The sequence below is a fragment of the Sturnira hondurensis genome, unplaced genomic scaffold (genome assembly GCF_014824575.4).
Source record: "Sturnira hondurensis isolate 20B ecotype Veracruz unplaced genomic scaffold, ASM1482457v3 Scaffold0010099, whole genome shotgun sequence".
In the NCBI taxonomy this organism is placed as follows: domain Eukaryota; kingdom Metazoa; phylum Chordata; class Mammalia; order Chiroptera; family Phyllostomidae; genus Sturnira; species Sturnira hondurensis.
In genome coordinates, this window is record NW_028082730.1 from 57,157 (window position 1) to 72,911 (window position 15,755).

The 15,755-nt window shown below is 37.0% G+C and overlaps 1 pseudogene; it reads right to left on the reverse strand.

The window, feature by feature from the left end:
* Positions 1-272: 272 nt before the first annotated feature.
* Positions 273-1,109, reverse strand: LOC118995251 (lys-63-specific deubiquitinase BRCC36-like; annotated as a pseudogene).
* Between the last annotated feature and the right edge of the window lie 14,646 nt (positions 1,110-15,755).

Consider the following 15,755-nt stretch of genomic DNA (forward strand, 5'->3'; position numbering starts at 1 on the left):
TTATGTCAGAATTTGTTTTCTTGCCTTTGTGTTTCCAGTTACTCCAGCATAACTAGTTGAACAGACTATCCTTCCTCCAATTAATTGTTTTTGCACCTTTGTCAAAAACCAGGTGGTTATATACTATGCCATTTTGATTAATCCAGTAAGTCTTGAAGTCAGGTAAAGTGAGTCCTTACAACTTTTTCCTCAAAACTGATTGAGCTTGTTTAATTTTGTACACAAATACTTTCCATTCCCCCAACTTTGTCTCCCACCTATTCTAGAGCACTTTATTCTAGAGAAGAATGTTCTTGCATAAGCTCTTCCTTTTCTTGTTGCAACTCATGTAAATGCTGTTGGTTTTGTTCCAGTCTTTCCTCCAACCACTGCAGGAAAGTCACACTGATTGCTGACCTGACTGCACAGATTCTTGGTAAACACTGAGCCATTATAGATCTGGGTTACTGAATCCAGAGGTGTGAGACCATGATTCCTTTTATAAGCATCCTGCTCCTCTTGGCACAGGATCTTGGGCAGATCTACTGCCGATTCAAGGCAGTTTCCCAATGCTTACATGAGGTACAATATGGATTGGGATTTCAATTCTCTTATACTCTGAGTTCTTTTGAGCCTGCATGGATAGAAAGCAAGTTGCCCACCAGGCTTTTTTGTTTTTTATCTTCTAAGAAACCAGAGAAAATATGCCCTACAAAGCCTGGATCCATCATCTGGTACATGGCTTGTTTTGAAATATCAACATGAGCAGGCCAAACACTTATATGAGGATGGGAATGATACCAGCCCACTATTCTCATGGGACAACCTGTTAGTTCAGCCACCCACTCTGCCTCTGTTGAGGCTGCAGTTAGCTGCTCTGGAGAAATTTCAACTTGATTCTTCTTATCAGAACGTTGCAAGATGATGAAAGAATGAATGTGAACAATGTCAACCTTTTCAGCAATGGTGTGTATTTTAGTTCTGGCATATGCAAACTTGGAGTCATTCTTTGTGTCATTATTCATCTCTCCTATACACAGTCCCATCGCCTCCTCCTTCTCTGTGCTCAGAGCATGGTTGAGACAAACTAGGAAGGCATCCTATTCAAGATGAATCACATGCACCACCATCTTGGTCTGACCCTGTTCATGTCTGCCTCAGGCCCACTCAGGCATGACCAACTCAGAGCTCCAGCCTCTTCTCTATTCTTCACATCATCTACTGTGGTCTATTCAGCTTCATATACCCTGAAATACACAGAATAGATTACACATCGAGTTTTTTAACTCTCTTGGAGATCTTACTCGGTTTCCATACTAGGAAACCTTCAATTTAAACCAATTTAAAAGTCTCCACCACATGAGTGGTTCTCAATTCGGACTGTGTATCACAAAGGGACTGTTGGATGAACTAAACATAACACAGTGTATCTAGTCAAGGGAAACATTATACTGCATTAAAATAATAATAAGGAGGGTGTATGTAGCAACACCATGAAATGTGAACAGCCCAGAGTAAAAACATACCAAAATATGTGCGTTGTGTCTATAATTAAGCAAACAGTACTTAGCATCAAATTCCAGGTCACAATCAACAAATTAAGACACTGGATGACAGTTAGGACTCTAGATCCTTTTCTGTTACTAACCATCTGTTTCATATAAACTTGCCATTCATTCTAAATTTACAACTGGATGCATACTCAGGGCGTAGTTTATACTTCTTTGGAGATTTTACATAGCACTACCTAGTATCGCTACTCAGTAATAGAAAAAGAAAACAACCACCAGTTACCAAGCAAACAAAAAATAAACCTTGAAAGAGTTCTGACAGCCTAGCAGACTCAACTGCACGGTTGAAAAAAATACAGATATCTCTTGGGTTCTAACCCAGGCTCCCCTTAAAGACCTATGAGTTGTGCCTGGAAAATCACGTGATGAAAGAAAAAAATAATCCTTATGTGATAAAGAAAATTGGGAAATGCTAATTTAGTGGATGCATCTTCCCCATGGTACTGCCATAGTGTCGAGCATATTTTGTGACCTGGAAGTAGTTTATCTAATATTGTGAGATATAATACACAGGAGATAGTAATGTATTGTCAAAATCCACATTACTTTGCAAAGCAAACTGGTGATAACATGAATCGGATCAGAAGGGAAGGGGGACGTTGGGGGAATAGGTGTGGGGATTAAAATGCATATTTTCCAGGTACAAAGTAGACAGGCAGATGCTGAGAAATGTATAATAAATAAAGAAGCCCAAGAAAGCATAAGCACGACCCAAGAACGTGAAGTCAGGGGTGGGGCTACTGGAAGGAACGGGAGTACTGTTTTAGCAGGTAGCAGGAAAGGGGGGAAAACTGGGATAATGGTAATGGCACAATCAATACAACATTTAAACATAAAAAGGAACATGAGATTTGCTAGTAAAAAGACACACCTTATACAACCTATTGCAGGATGTTCCGAGAGATACACACAAGGTAAATGTGAAATTCTATAACTAAGAAATGTTTTTAATAAGATTTTGTAAATTTGACAGGTTACTTTTAGAATTGGATATATTAGACTACAGTTTGTAAAGGAAGATGGAAGACTTCTTTCATAGAGATTAGAGATTTAACAGTGTTTCTTTTAACAACACAGTAAACTGAGAATTTCACTTTAGAGATTTGTGGTGTGGCCCAACAGACTCATGGACACGGGGACATATGGCCAAATTGCTGGGTGAAAGGGAGGGTCCCAAAGCAGCACAGGAGAGGCTGTGTCCCTGGGTAAAGGGTAAACAAGAGTCACATTGGCCCAGTAACTATGGTAGGGCAGCATCTGAGGACAGATTTCTCCAACCTCGCCAGAGGTGCTGCGGGAAGGGGTCCTTGCATGGAGTCTACACAAGGCAGAGTGTAATAAAGGGGGAATCCCTCTTGTTACCTTTGGGTCCTGATTTAAGGAGAAATCACAGGTCACTCAAGCATGTGTATCTAAAGGTTAACACAATGGCAGGGAGCAGTGCCAACCTTTCCATCTAATCTGAAAAGTGGAGGGTTTAGCTGCATAGCACACAGAGGAACAAGCCTCCAGGAGATTTAAATGAAGGGAGGGCAGAAACTTGGGGCTCTCTGTCTGGAACCAACAGACACAGCCCCTGAACTACCAGGCACAGAAGTTGGCAGCAGTCTTGGGCCCCCACCTTGGGGAACTGCAGATCAGGACCATTCGGATTCAAGGGAGAGAGCCTGAAGATGGAAAATTGTCCCCTTAGCAAACTTGGGCTTTAGAAGGGCAGACAGATAAGGATAGAGTGGAATTCTGGGGCCTGATTTTGGATATCAGCTTCTTGGAGGACAAATAGGTTTTGTCCATGTTTTGTGAAAGTCCCCAATTTCCCCCAAGTTGTGCAACATTTTATTAAAGACCTTTTTTTCTTCCCAACCATCCTTTCTCCTATGCCTGTATTTGATGGTAGGCAGCTGAACCCCACTTTTTTTCAGTAACAACATGACAGGGAACAGTTGGAAATGGAAACCAAACCGTGTGTGATCTTAGCAAACAGTTCTTGATCATAATGCTTGCAAAAGAGAAGTTCCACAATTTTTTAACTTAAAACATGTTCCATTTAGCTACAGGAAACTGCTTACAATTTAAGCATATTATTTTTAAAAGGCAGTAATCTCACTAAGAAATCAACGAAACCTAAAATCATTCAGCATCTTACTTTTTAAAAAAGATTTTATTTATTTATCTTTAGAGGGGAGGGGAAGGAGAGAGGGAGAGAAATATCAATGTATGGTTGCCTCTCCTGAGTCCCCTGCTGGGAACTGGCCTGCAACCCAGGCATGTGCCCTGACTGGGCATCTAACTGTGATCGTGTGGTTCGCAGGCCTGTGCTCAATCCACTGAGCTACACCATCCAGGGCAGCATCTTACTTTTTAATATCAAACCACTTTATGTAAATTCCCAAACACTTAATCCTAATATTTTATGAGATATAGTAAACAACAGATAAGAGTGATGAAAATAACAAAGGATAAGAAAAACCAAAAACCGCATTCTAATTTGCCTCTACCCTTACCTAGCTACATTATTGCGACAAATGATTCATCTCTCTGAACCTTAATGTCGTCTTTTGTAAAATGATAGACTATAATCTACCCTGCACTATTCTAGCTATAAAATTCTCTAGTTGTGCTCCTGCTGAGAGAAATGAGCACACAATTTTCACCTTGATCCCTTGTGATTCCTCAATACTTGCAGAGGTTGATGATGAAGGTCTGACCACACACTGATGCCACTAGGGTCTTTACAACTCCAGAGTTTAGTGAAAGGTCATGGTGAAGTCTGGTTAATTATTCACAATATATTTAAGTGCCACACACAACAGTCTCCTGACGGACATACATACTTCAGTAAAGCAAGCACTAGGACTTCTGAGTCAGAAGCCTGGGATTTCAGTCGAGCTGTGCCACTTAAGGTGTGTGGCCTTAGGGCAGGTCTCTTGAATCACACTGCCTCTAATTTTCCTCTCTTAGGAAATGCAGTTTAGGGGGAGAACTAATTTAACCAAGTATTTGACAATGTTTCTGAAATTGATAAAATATTAAATGAGGTACATTGTTTTTGACATGAGCAAAAGACCAATATTTGTGTTTTGGTTTACATAAATGTCATTTACCTTTGTTTATATTGTCTATATTCATATTGTTTATATTGCTTAAATATTGTTTAAAAAGGTTTTTATTTTATTGTTTTTTTAAGACAAGTTAAGCTGACTTTTTGACTTGAATTTTTAAATACAGAAACATATTTGTTGTGAATATTCAAGCAATGCAGATATATAGAAGAAAATTTAAGTATCCTATTCCTGCATCCCCATCTCTTCCCATCTATTTCCCAATCCACATATTTTTTCTATGTATTCTTTCAGAGTTGTTCCTATAAATTTATATTTAAAACTCATTACAACAAAATGTGCCTCTGCCTATGTTGGTATTTATCATTTAACCATGCATAATGAGCAGTTTCATGTCAGCACATATGCAGATCATGTCAGTACATATGCAGATCTACTTCAACCACTTTACTACCACAGAGTTTTCTTTACTTGACCAGAGTTTGACTGTTTCACTTTTGGTGTATGTTTATTTTGCTTTTACTTTGCTGCTGAAATAAATAAATAAATTTCATTCTTGATCCATTTGTTGCTTAATAGCATACCATTCAGTCTCCCATGATTTTGGGTGTTTGGGTTTTTTTCCTCTGTGATTGGTTTTCAATATCAGTCCCTTGTGGTCATATAAAATGCTTGGTATGATGTTAATTTTCTTAAATGTGTTGAGGCTTGTTTTGTGTTCTATCATATGGTCTATTTTTGAAAATGTTCCATGTGCATTTGAGAAAAATGTGTATTTAAGTTCTTTGGGTTGAAGTGCTCTGTATATATCAGTTAAGGCCATTTCATCTAGGATGTTGTTTAATGCCTCTATATCTCTGTTGATATTTTGTTTGGAAGATCTGTCCATTTTTCACAGTGGGGTGTTAAAATATTTTACTATAATTGTGTTGCTGTCAATATCTGTCTTGAGGTCCTCTAAGATTTTCTTTATATATTTGGGTGCTCCTAGGTTGGGTGCATATATATTTATAATGTTAATGTCTTCTGGGTGGATTCTTCTCTTGAGTATTATGAAGTGACCTTCTGGGTGTTTTTTTTTTCTCATGGTCTTTTTTAAAGTCTATTTTGTCAGAGGTGAGAATTGCTATACTGGCTTTTTTTTCTTTCCCATTTGTTTGGAACATTTGTTTGCAGCCTTTCACTTTTAGTCTGTGATGGTCTTTTGTCCTGAGGTGGGTCTCTGGCAGGCAGCATATGTGTGGGTCATGCTTTCTTATCCATTAAGCTATTCTATGTTCTTTATTGGAGCATTTAATCTATTTACATTTAAGGTTATTATTGATAGGTAGTTATTCATTGCCATTTTTGTACCTGTGTTCCCCTCTGTCTCTCTCTTTTCCTTTCTTTCCTTAAAGCAGTCCTTTCAGTATTTCTTGCAGAGCTGGTTTTGTGGAGGCATATTTTTAGACTTATTTTGTCCTGGAAGCTCTCTATTTGGCTTTCTATCTTGATTGAGAGCCTTACTGGGTAAGCCTTACTGGGTAAGCCTTACTGGGTAAAGTATCCTTGGTTGTAGGTCTCTGATTCTCACTACTTGGAATATTTCTTGCCATTCTCTTCTTGCTTGGAGTGTTTCTATTGAGAAGTCAGTAGCTAACCTTATTGGGGCTCCCTTGTTTGTTACTTTCTTTCTCTCCCTAGCTGCCTTTAAGATTATCTCTTTGTCTTGGAATTTTGCCATTTTAATGATGATGTGTCTTGAAGTGGGCCTCTTTGTGTTCCTCTTGATTGGGACTCTCAGTGACTCCTGGATTTGTGTGACTTTTTCTCTTATCAAATTAGGAAAACTTTTTGTCATTACTCTTTTAAATGTGTTTTCTATCTCTCAGTCTTCTCCTTCTCCTTCTGGTATTCCTATTACTCAGATATTATTGTGTTTTATGTTGTCTTGCATTTCTCTTAATCCCTCTTCATTTTTTCCGAGCCTCTTTTTCTTTTTTTTTATTTGCTCTTTCTGGGAGTTTCTTTCTACTTCATCTTCCAACTTGCTGATCTGATCTTATGCTTCATTGATCCTGCTTTTCATTCCTTCTACTGTGTTCTTAAGTTCAGAAATTGTATTTTTCATTTCCTCTTGGCCTTTGCTGATAGCTTTTATTTCCTTTTTCATGTTGATACAGTATGCAGAGAGTTTATTGTAGCTCCCCTTCAGTTTCCGGTAGATCATTGTGAGCTCTTTCAATTTCCTGATAACCAGTGCTTTGAATTCAATATCTGATATTTGACTTGCCTCTCTTTCATCTAACATTCTTTCTGAGACTTCCACCTTTTCTTTCTTTTGGGGTTGTTTCTGTGTCTTCCCATTGTTTGTGAGACTCTTCTTGTTAGCCTCAAATTGATGTGTTCTGACTTCCTGGGTTTATGGTGTGAACTTTTGTGGTAGAATACATGTGAGATTCAGTGGTGCATTCTCCTGAAGGCATCTTGATGTTCTCCTCTTCCTTTTTATGTGTGTGTGATCAGTTGTAGGGGGAGGCAAAATGGTTTATGACAGCAGGAGAGTATTTTATGATATTTACAGTCACAGCTGGTAGAGAAGAGATAGAAGATCTTTAGGCTATATATAGTGTTAACCATAATCTTCAACCCAACTTTCCACTTTTAAGAAAGAATGGACAAAAGATAAGTCTCTTCTTGGTGAGGGAAGGCTTGTGAGTTAGATCTAGAAAGCAGTGAGGTTGCGGGAGGTCACATTTTGAGGTAAGGTGAGATTAAAGAATAGTAAAGGGTGTAGCGTGTGAGAAAGTAGAGTTAATCACTACACTAATAGAATTCAGGAACCTGTAAAGTGGGCTAAGATCCAAGAGACATGTTGTGAAGTATTTATAATTGTATAGAACACCTATGATTTACAATAATATTAGAGCAACATTCCTATGACAGACTCTATGTGATCTGTCTGAATAGGGGGTATAGAGGTTTGGTAGTGCGCCAAAGAAAAACAAGTGGCTTGAAGTATAGCTAATTAGCAATACACTGTGACAGAAAGAACAGGGAAAACTTGTCAAGTAATACAATGTAACCAGCCAAGACTAAGAAGCCTATACAGAAAGAAGAGGAAAACAAAAATACTATGAAAATATAAAAGAAGTGAGAATAATGAAAAAAAGTAATACAACTATGCTGCAACTTGAGGTTTCTCAGCCATAGCAAAGTGAAATTTGTCTCTCTGTTTCTACTGTTGAGATGCCCTCTCTTTAGGTCCCACACTGGTCCTTTCACAGTTCCCAGTTGTTTGTGTAGCTTGTGGATAAAAGAAAACAAAGCAACAAACAAACAAAAAGGTAGGAGAAGGGAGGAAAAGCGATCAATTTGGGAAGAAAGGCTAAAACAGGAAAAAAGGAAGGAGAGGAACAAAGTATTGAAAGATAAAGCAATAGTAAAATTAAAAAATATATAAGATTACTAAAAGTTACTAAAACAAAACAAAACAAAATGAAACAAACTTCCCTTGTTGGTTTCAAACTGCCCAAACTATTTTTTCTCATTCCAGCAGGACCTCTCTGTGGGCTGGGGTGCAGGTGCACCAGCCAGGCTCCCAGACTTGAGTGAGGATGCCTGCACACCCAACAGGCTGCCTGGGTCCCATGGGATCTGTCAGGGTCCTTCCAAGTCCTGTGTCAAGACTCGTACTTCTGCCCCTCCTATGGATCACTGCCAGCTTGGTGGGAAGCAAGGCAAGCTGCTTTCTCAGAACACCTCAGTACACTTTCCAATAAAAACTTCTCCAGAAAGTCTGCCCCTCAGCCCAGTTCAATCCTCAGTCAGACTAGTGATGACAGTGGTCCACTCAATTCTCCCGGACTGGCAGGCCAGTGGGCTGGCCACTACAGAGTCCAGAGTTGAACACAGCCCTTTGTTCTCATTACTCTTTCTGTAAACTTAACCAGACAGGTTTCTTCCCTGTGTCACCCAGCCTTGCTGAGATGGGGAGGGAGGGAGACAGCTCTCTCTCAAGGACACTGCAGAAGGCCCAAGGCCCAAAGAGTCTGCTGTAGACCCTCTGGGTGCTAGCTTCTAAGGAGTTCTCCATGGAAGACACCCACAGCGCTGGTCACGACCACAGCCTCTGGACCCTGACTGCTGCGGCGGGACCAAGGCTGTTAGGCACTGGCTGAGGGCGCAGGCCCCTGCCACCACCACTTTTGTCTTTACTCACATCCCCAAGACCCCACTGACCAGTAGCTGTCTGGTCCATCCATCACAATCTCTGGACTCTTATTTTCACAAATGCTGTGGATGGTTGATTGATTGCGCTGTTCCTCAGTAGATCTGTCAGGAATTTTTCCCCAGGTACAGAAACTTGAATCACTCCATCCTACTTTGTCGCCATCTTCCTTCCCCCCTCCTGTGTGGCTTATCTTATCCAAGTCTTCGACTTTACTCTGCTTGAGCCAATGTTTTGATTTCAGCATCACTGTTTTATCACCATTTTATTTGCATCAGCAAGTAAGCTCCATATGTTCTCCATCTACCCGTATATTACAAAAATGGTTTACATAAATATCATTTATCTTTGTTTTGGTTTACAAAAATGAAAATGAAATGAAATAACGTGTGTCTAGCAATTTTTTTTTCAAAAAGAGGGACATAAATTGCTTCAGTCATGTTCTCTATAAAACTTCAAAAAAGAAATCTTAAGGGCAAAGAAAATAATCTACCAAAGGTTCACACCTATAATACATTTTGGCTTTTATGTTTTTAAATAATCATTTGAGCTAATAGAAGTTTGGGTATAACTTTAATTAATTACTACCTTTCTTAGAAAATGTATTCCCTAAAGAAACATACTATGTGGACTGGAGTTACACTTACTCAATAATCCAAAATGCTATATATATAGCATTATATTAAGATTGTATAATAATCTATATAATAATAATAATCTCTATATAATAATATTATATAGAGATTATTATTAATAATCTATATTAATAAATATAATAATCTATACATAATAATTTATATACTCTCTATATAATTATATATTATATATAATATATTATATTATATTATATTATATTATATTAAGATTTTATTTATTTATTTACCTTTAGAGGGGAAGGGGAGAGGGAGAGAAACATTAATGTATGGTTGCCTTTTGTGCGTCTCCTGCTGGGAGTTGGCCTGCAGGGAACCGGCCTGCAACCCAGGTATGTGCCCTGACTAGGAATCGAACCACGATCCTCTGGTTCTCAGGCCTGTGCTCAATCCACTGAGCTACACCAGCCAGGGACCGCTTTATATAATTTAAGTGCTATCTCATTCACAGTTTTTTTCTGTGTATCTTTAATGAACACCACATTATCAAAAAGCTGGGTAAAAGTGAAGGGCTGTCCTTTGTGATTCTAACAAATGTGGTGGCCATAATTCTTCCCCTTCAGGTATGCCAAATCAGAGTAGTTTTCAATATATTATTGCAATTAAGATCTCTCTCACATGCATGCCACCAATGTCGGAGATGTTCAAAGTGGAGTAATATCACACACATTTAACTTACTATACATAAATAGAATCAACTTTGCACACTGTGTATATTCCCAGAAAGACAATCCTATTCAAATTGGCCCTTGAAAGTAACTCAAATATTTCACCTGATTCTTAGCTCAAGAATGACCAATCTGATCCAAATATGGAGGAAATACTTCTATTATGGACTTGTTGAGAAATAACATAATATACTCCTAAGTACATAAGTAGGCTATTTTTCAGGTGTTATTTTGATCATATAAGGGTTTTGAAATACACATGACAGGATTCCACTAACCCCTACCAAAAACGCCACTGTACAGTGTTAGCTAAAATGCATAAAATAGCTCAAGCCTTCAAAGTATGAGATTGATAGAGCTCTCATTTATGGAATGTTATTTAGCCATTAAGTTACACTATTTGAATTATACAGAAATATGAAAGGGAAGTGGGAAGCACTGGTGGGGTGGGCTGAGATGGGAGTAAAAGAGAGAAAACTGTACTTGAACAACAATTAAATTTTTAAAAAGATTAAAATATATACAAAAATATGTGAAATTTGACATAAGTGCTTACACTATAGTAATTTAAATGTACTGTATGATGGTACCTATTTAAATATGCAGTCAAACCTGACTGGCTTGACTCAGTATACTGAGTGCTGGCCTGCGAACAATGGTGAAACCTCCATACTCATCAGCTTCAGAACTCATCAAACCCTGTACTTATCCCATTGATATAAGAAATGGGATTCATCACTTCACATTTGATTTTGACTCATTGAAATTGCTAGAGCTTGTATGAGGCACAGCACTACCCCATAAGAGAAAATGCTTATCACTAATTACTTTCTTTGTTCTCATTTGCTTCAGAACTTGTCAACAATCCCAGAGTGAATGAACAATGCATACTGAGTTACCACTGTATGTGAGTATACTCTTGGGAAACGTTATTCTGTGGTGGTGGAAATACAGGTTGGTTGTAACCATTTTTTAGTGTTGTTTTCCTAAATGTCCTAATATAATTTTAAAACAAACATAAGAAATCTATATTTGGCATCTCTTCTGTGAGCTTGCAACTGAAGACATGTATATTATGTTTATTCTACATAGCCTATGTAAAGGATCCTCTGTATAACACATTCTTCATTTATTTTAGATTCTGGTACAAGGACTTATTACCTCAAAGAAGTTTCCACACCTTCTTTTATTTAAAATGAAAGAAAACAAACAAACAAACAACTATAAAACCCTGGCTTGTGTAGCTTGGTGGATTGAGACTAAAGATGGAGTGAATATTCCTTTGATGTTGCCTAGGTATGTCATCTGTTCAATAGTCATGCTTTTGTTATTATATCAAGTGAGTTGAAGTTTATAATAATGGAAGCCTGTAAAAGATGTGACTCTGATTTCAAACATTTAAACCTATGGTTCACAACTACGGGCAACTTTTCCCTCTATGGACATCGGGCAATGTCTTGAGACATTTCTGATCATCACAGGGGGTGATTGTCTGAGAACAAGGGGGTGTTACTAGTGGGTGGAAACGAGGAATGTTGCTAACCATCCTACAATGTACATGGCAGGAGTCATAGCAAAGGGTTATGTAGCCCAAAATGTCAACTGTTCCAAGATTGAGAAGTCCTAACTAAACCAAAGCTAGAAGAATATTTTTTGTGAAAAGAGAACTTTTTAGGCATTTGCTAACTCTTTTTTTCTTGGGCAGTCAATGTTTTGAGTCTTTCCAAATAAGTAATGAGGACAAAGTTCTGAACCTCAGTGAAACTTTTACCAGTCAATATTTTTTTTCCACTGTCTCTGTCATTTTTTAATGAAAACCATGTGGTCTTGCTGGTCAGATGCCTTTTACCTTAGCCTGGGCAGATCTGGATCTCCCACATTTCTGGTGGATGCACAGGGTTTTGCCCACAACCAGAAGTTATTTGGCTTACTGTGTTATTTCTTTGGGTAGAAATAAATAAGCCTTGAGAAAGTCAAACCATAGTTCCATTAGTTAAGTAAAGTTACTTAACTTCTCAAAGCCTATTTCACCTTCTGTTAAGATTGGCAAGGTAGAGGCGGTAGAAACTGCAATATAACTCTTGGAGTTGTGAAGTTCATAAACACTAAGAAATTTAACACAGTACCTACAGCACAGAAATAAACAACAACAACTATCATAATTATCAATCTCTCTCTTTTTTCTCTTTTTCTTGAGCCAGAATTTTCTGATACTGTTCCACACACTGTTGAACCTCATCATGTGTTCTTCCAGGATGGGTGTTCTAGAACTTCTACCATAAATGTTGGCTTTTCTTTATGCTTGTTTCTCACCTTTACAACCCTCTGGTGATCAAAATCATTGCAGTCCCCTGCGGACCTCCTATTTGCTGAAGGAATTTTTCAAAATCTACCACTTCTTCTGGAAGAGTTATTGGCGTTGCGAACTGGGCTTGACCATTGCCCTGAAAGCTTCCTCTGTTAAAAACCTATGTATCAATTTTTCTTGATATGGTGCTCAACTCATTATTAGTTGTTTTCTCTTCTTTACTAAGCTCTTCGTATGTAAAATTTCAAAAATATAGTTGAATAGTAAGATACAAACCAATCCACATTAACCCTTTACTTTTCCTCTCATTTAAAGCATTGCTCCTTTCATGTCATCTTTTCCACTTAACATTATTTATGTTTATAAAAATAAGTCTGGAATTTCTTCAGAAAATAAACAATCTTTTAAATTCTTATCTTTTAAATTCTTATTTATAAACATTATTTATGTTTATAAAAATAAGTCTGGAATTTCTTCAGAAAATAAACAATCTTTTAAATTCTTATCTGAGATGTCATAGAGTCAAAATATAAGTGAAAATTCACTTTAAGCACAAAAAGCTACCTACATCCAAAAGAAAAAGAACAAAGGTGTTTTGTTAAGATAAAAGAAGAAAGGTGTTTGCATAAAACTAAACTCAATATGTAACATAACAAACTAGTGGAGATTTATTGCAAATATACATAGGTAAAAAATTTTGTGTTAAAGCGTTTTTAAAACATATATAGATCTCCACTTTTCCTTACCAGTATTAATTTCATTTTTTCTTCCATCATTTCTCTTAGCTTTTCAACAACTGTAGAAAGACAAAGAAAACACCACATTAGATCATTTCAAGAATAGAAATGATCTTAGATCATTTCCTAAGAATATTAGGAAAATAATAGAAAGTTCATAGCCTAAAGGGTAACAAAAAGTGCTTTAAAAAGCAAATTTTCACATTCTGAAATTTTTATTACAAATGTTTGTGTGTGTATATATATATATATATATATATATATATATATATATATATCACATCCAAAATATATTATAATATATTTTATTACATATATACATCTGTAATACACACACACACACACACACACACACACACACACACACACCTTCTTTTCCAGAAATTTGTTTCTTTTACTTTTTTTATTAAATCAATAAAGATTTAATTAGTTCTCTTATACTGAGTCCCTCCAGTAATCACCAGCCTGCTGTCCATGGCTATGAGTCCTTTTTCCTTTTTGCTCAATCCCTCGACCACCTAACCTTCTCTCCCCACTACCTGCCCTCTGTTCTCCAGCTACTAGTCTGTACCCATTTTCCTAGTTCACTTAACTCATTGGATTTCACCTATGAAGGAAATCATACAGTATTTTTCTTTCTCCGATTAGTATTAGTATAGTAGTCTCCAGGTCCAACCGTACTGTAACAAAGAGTAAAATTTAGTTCTTTTTAATGGCTGAGTACCATTCCATTGTGTAAATATCCCATAGTTGTTTTATCTGATCATCTACTGATGGACGCTTGGGCTGCTTCCCTATCTTAGCAATTGTAAATAATGCTGTGATTAACATAGTGGTGCTTATGCTCTTTTGAATTAGTGGTTTGGGTTCCCAACATATAATCCCCAAAATGGAGCTGCTGAGTCAAAAGACAGATCCGTTTTTAATCATTTGAGGTACATTATTCATACTGCTTTCCACAGTGGCTGCATCTGTCTGCATTCCCACCATCAGCACAAAAGTGATGCCTTTTCTCCACATCCATGCCAGCACTTGCTGTGTATTGATTTATTGATGCTGGACATTTTGACAGGTGATAAATGGTATCTCACTGTGGATTTGATTTGCATTTCCCTGATGATTAGTGGCATTGAGCATGTTTTCTTATGTCTATGGGCCATCTGTGTGTACTCTTTGGAAAAGTGTCTATTTAGTTCCTTTTCCAATTGGTTAATTGAATTGCTTGTATTTTTGGTGATTAGTTTTGCAACTACTTTGTAAATTTTGGATATTAACTTCTTATTGGATGTATTTGCAAATATATTTTCCTATTCTGTGGGTTGTCTCTTTTGTTCATATATACCTTGGCTGTGGAAAAGCTTCTTAGTTTTATGTCATCCCATTGTTTATTTTTACTTTTATTTCCCTTCCCTGGGGGAGACGTATTCAATAAAAAATTTCTATGAGCACTGTCGAAGATTTTGTGTGACATACATTTTCCTATATGTTTTTTAGTGTTTCTATTCTAACATTTAAGCCTGGAATCCATCTTGAATTTATTTTGTGTGTTTGTAAGAAGGTGGAGTAGTTTCATTTTTCTGCACATATCTGTCCAATTTATCCAACACCATTTATTGAATAAACTATCATTAGCCTTTTGTATAATGCCCCCACATCTGTTGAATATTAATGGAGTATAAAAGTATGAGCTTATTTCTGGGCTCTATTCCGAGGTATTTTATTCTTTTTGAAGCAATTTTGAATGGGATTGTTTACTTAATTTCCATTACTCTTAGATTTTTACTGGCATATAAAATGCTACTGGTTTCTGGATATTAATTTTGAATCCTGTTACTTAGCTGAGTTCCTTTGTCAATTCTAATAGGTTCTTGCTGGAATATTTATGTTTTCTGCACAGAGTATAATCTCATGTGCAAAAAAAGACAGTTTTACTTCTTCGTTTCCAATTTTCATGCATTTTATTTCTTCTTGATTGATTGCTGTGACTTGGATTTCCAGTTCTATGTTGAGTAAGGGAGATGAAAGTGGGCATCCCTGTCTTCTTCCTGATCTTAAGGGAAAGAGTTGTAGTTTTTGCCCATGGAGTATGATGCTGGCCATGAGTTTGTCATACATGGTCTTCACTGTTTTTATGTATCCTCCCTCTAATCTCACTTTGTTGAGAGTTTTTATTATAAACTGGTGCTGGTGTTATCAAATGCTCTTTTCAGCATCTATTAATTTGATGATATAATTTTTACGTTTCCTTTTGTTTATGCTGTGAATCACATATATTAGCTGCAAAAGTTGTACGAACTTTGCGTTCCCAGAATGAATCTCACTTGATCATAGTGTATGATCTCTTTGATGCATTTCTGTACTGGGTTTGCTAGTATTTTATTGCAAATTTTAGTGTCTATGTGCATCAGAGATAATGAGCTGTATTTTTTTTTCAGCATCTTCATCTGATTTTTGTATTATGATAATGCTGGCCTTGAAAAATGAGTTTGGGACCCTCCGTGGTTTTTTTTTTTAATTTTGTGAAATAATTTGAGAAGGAGACATATCATTTTTTCTTGGGATGTCTG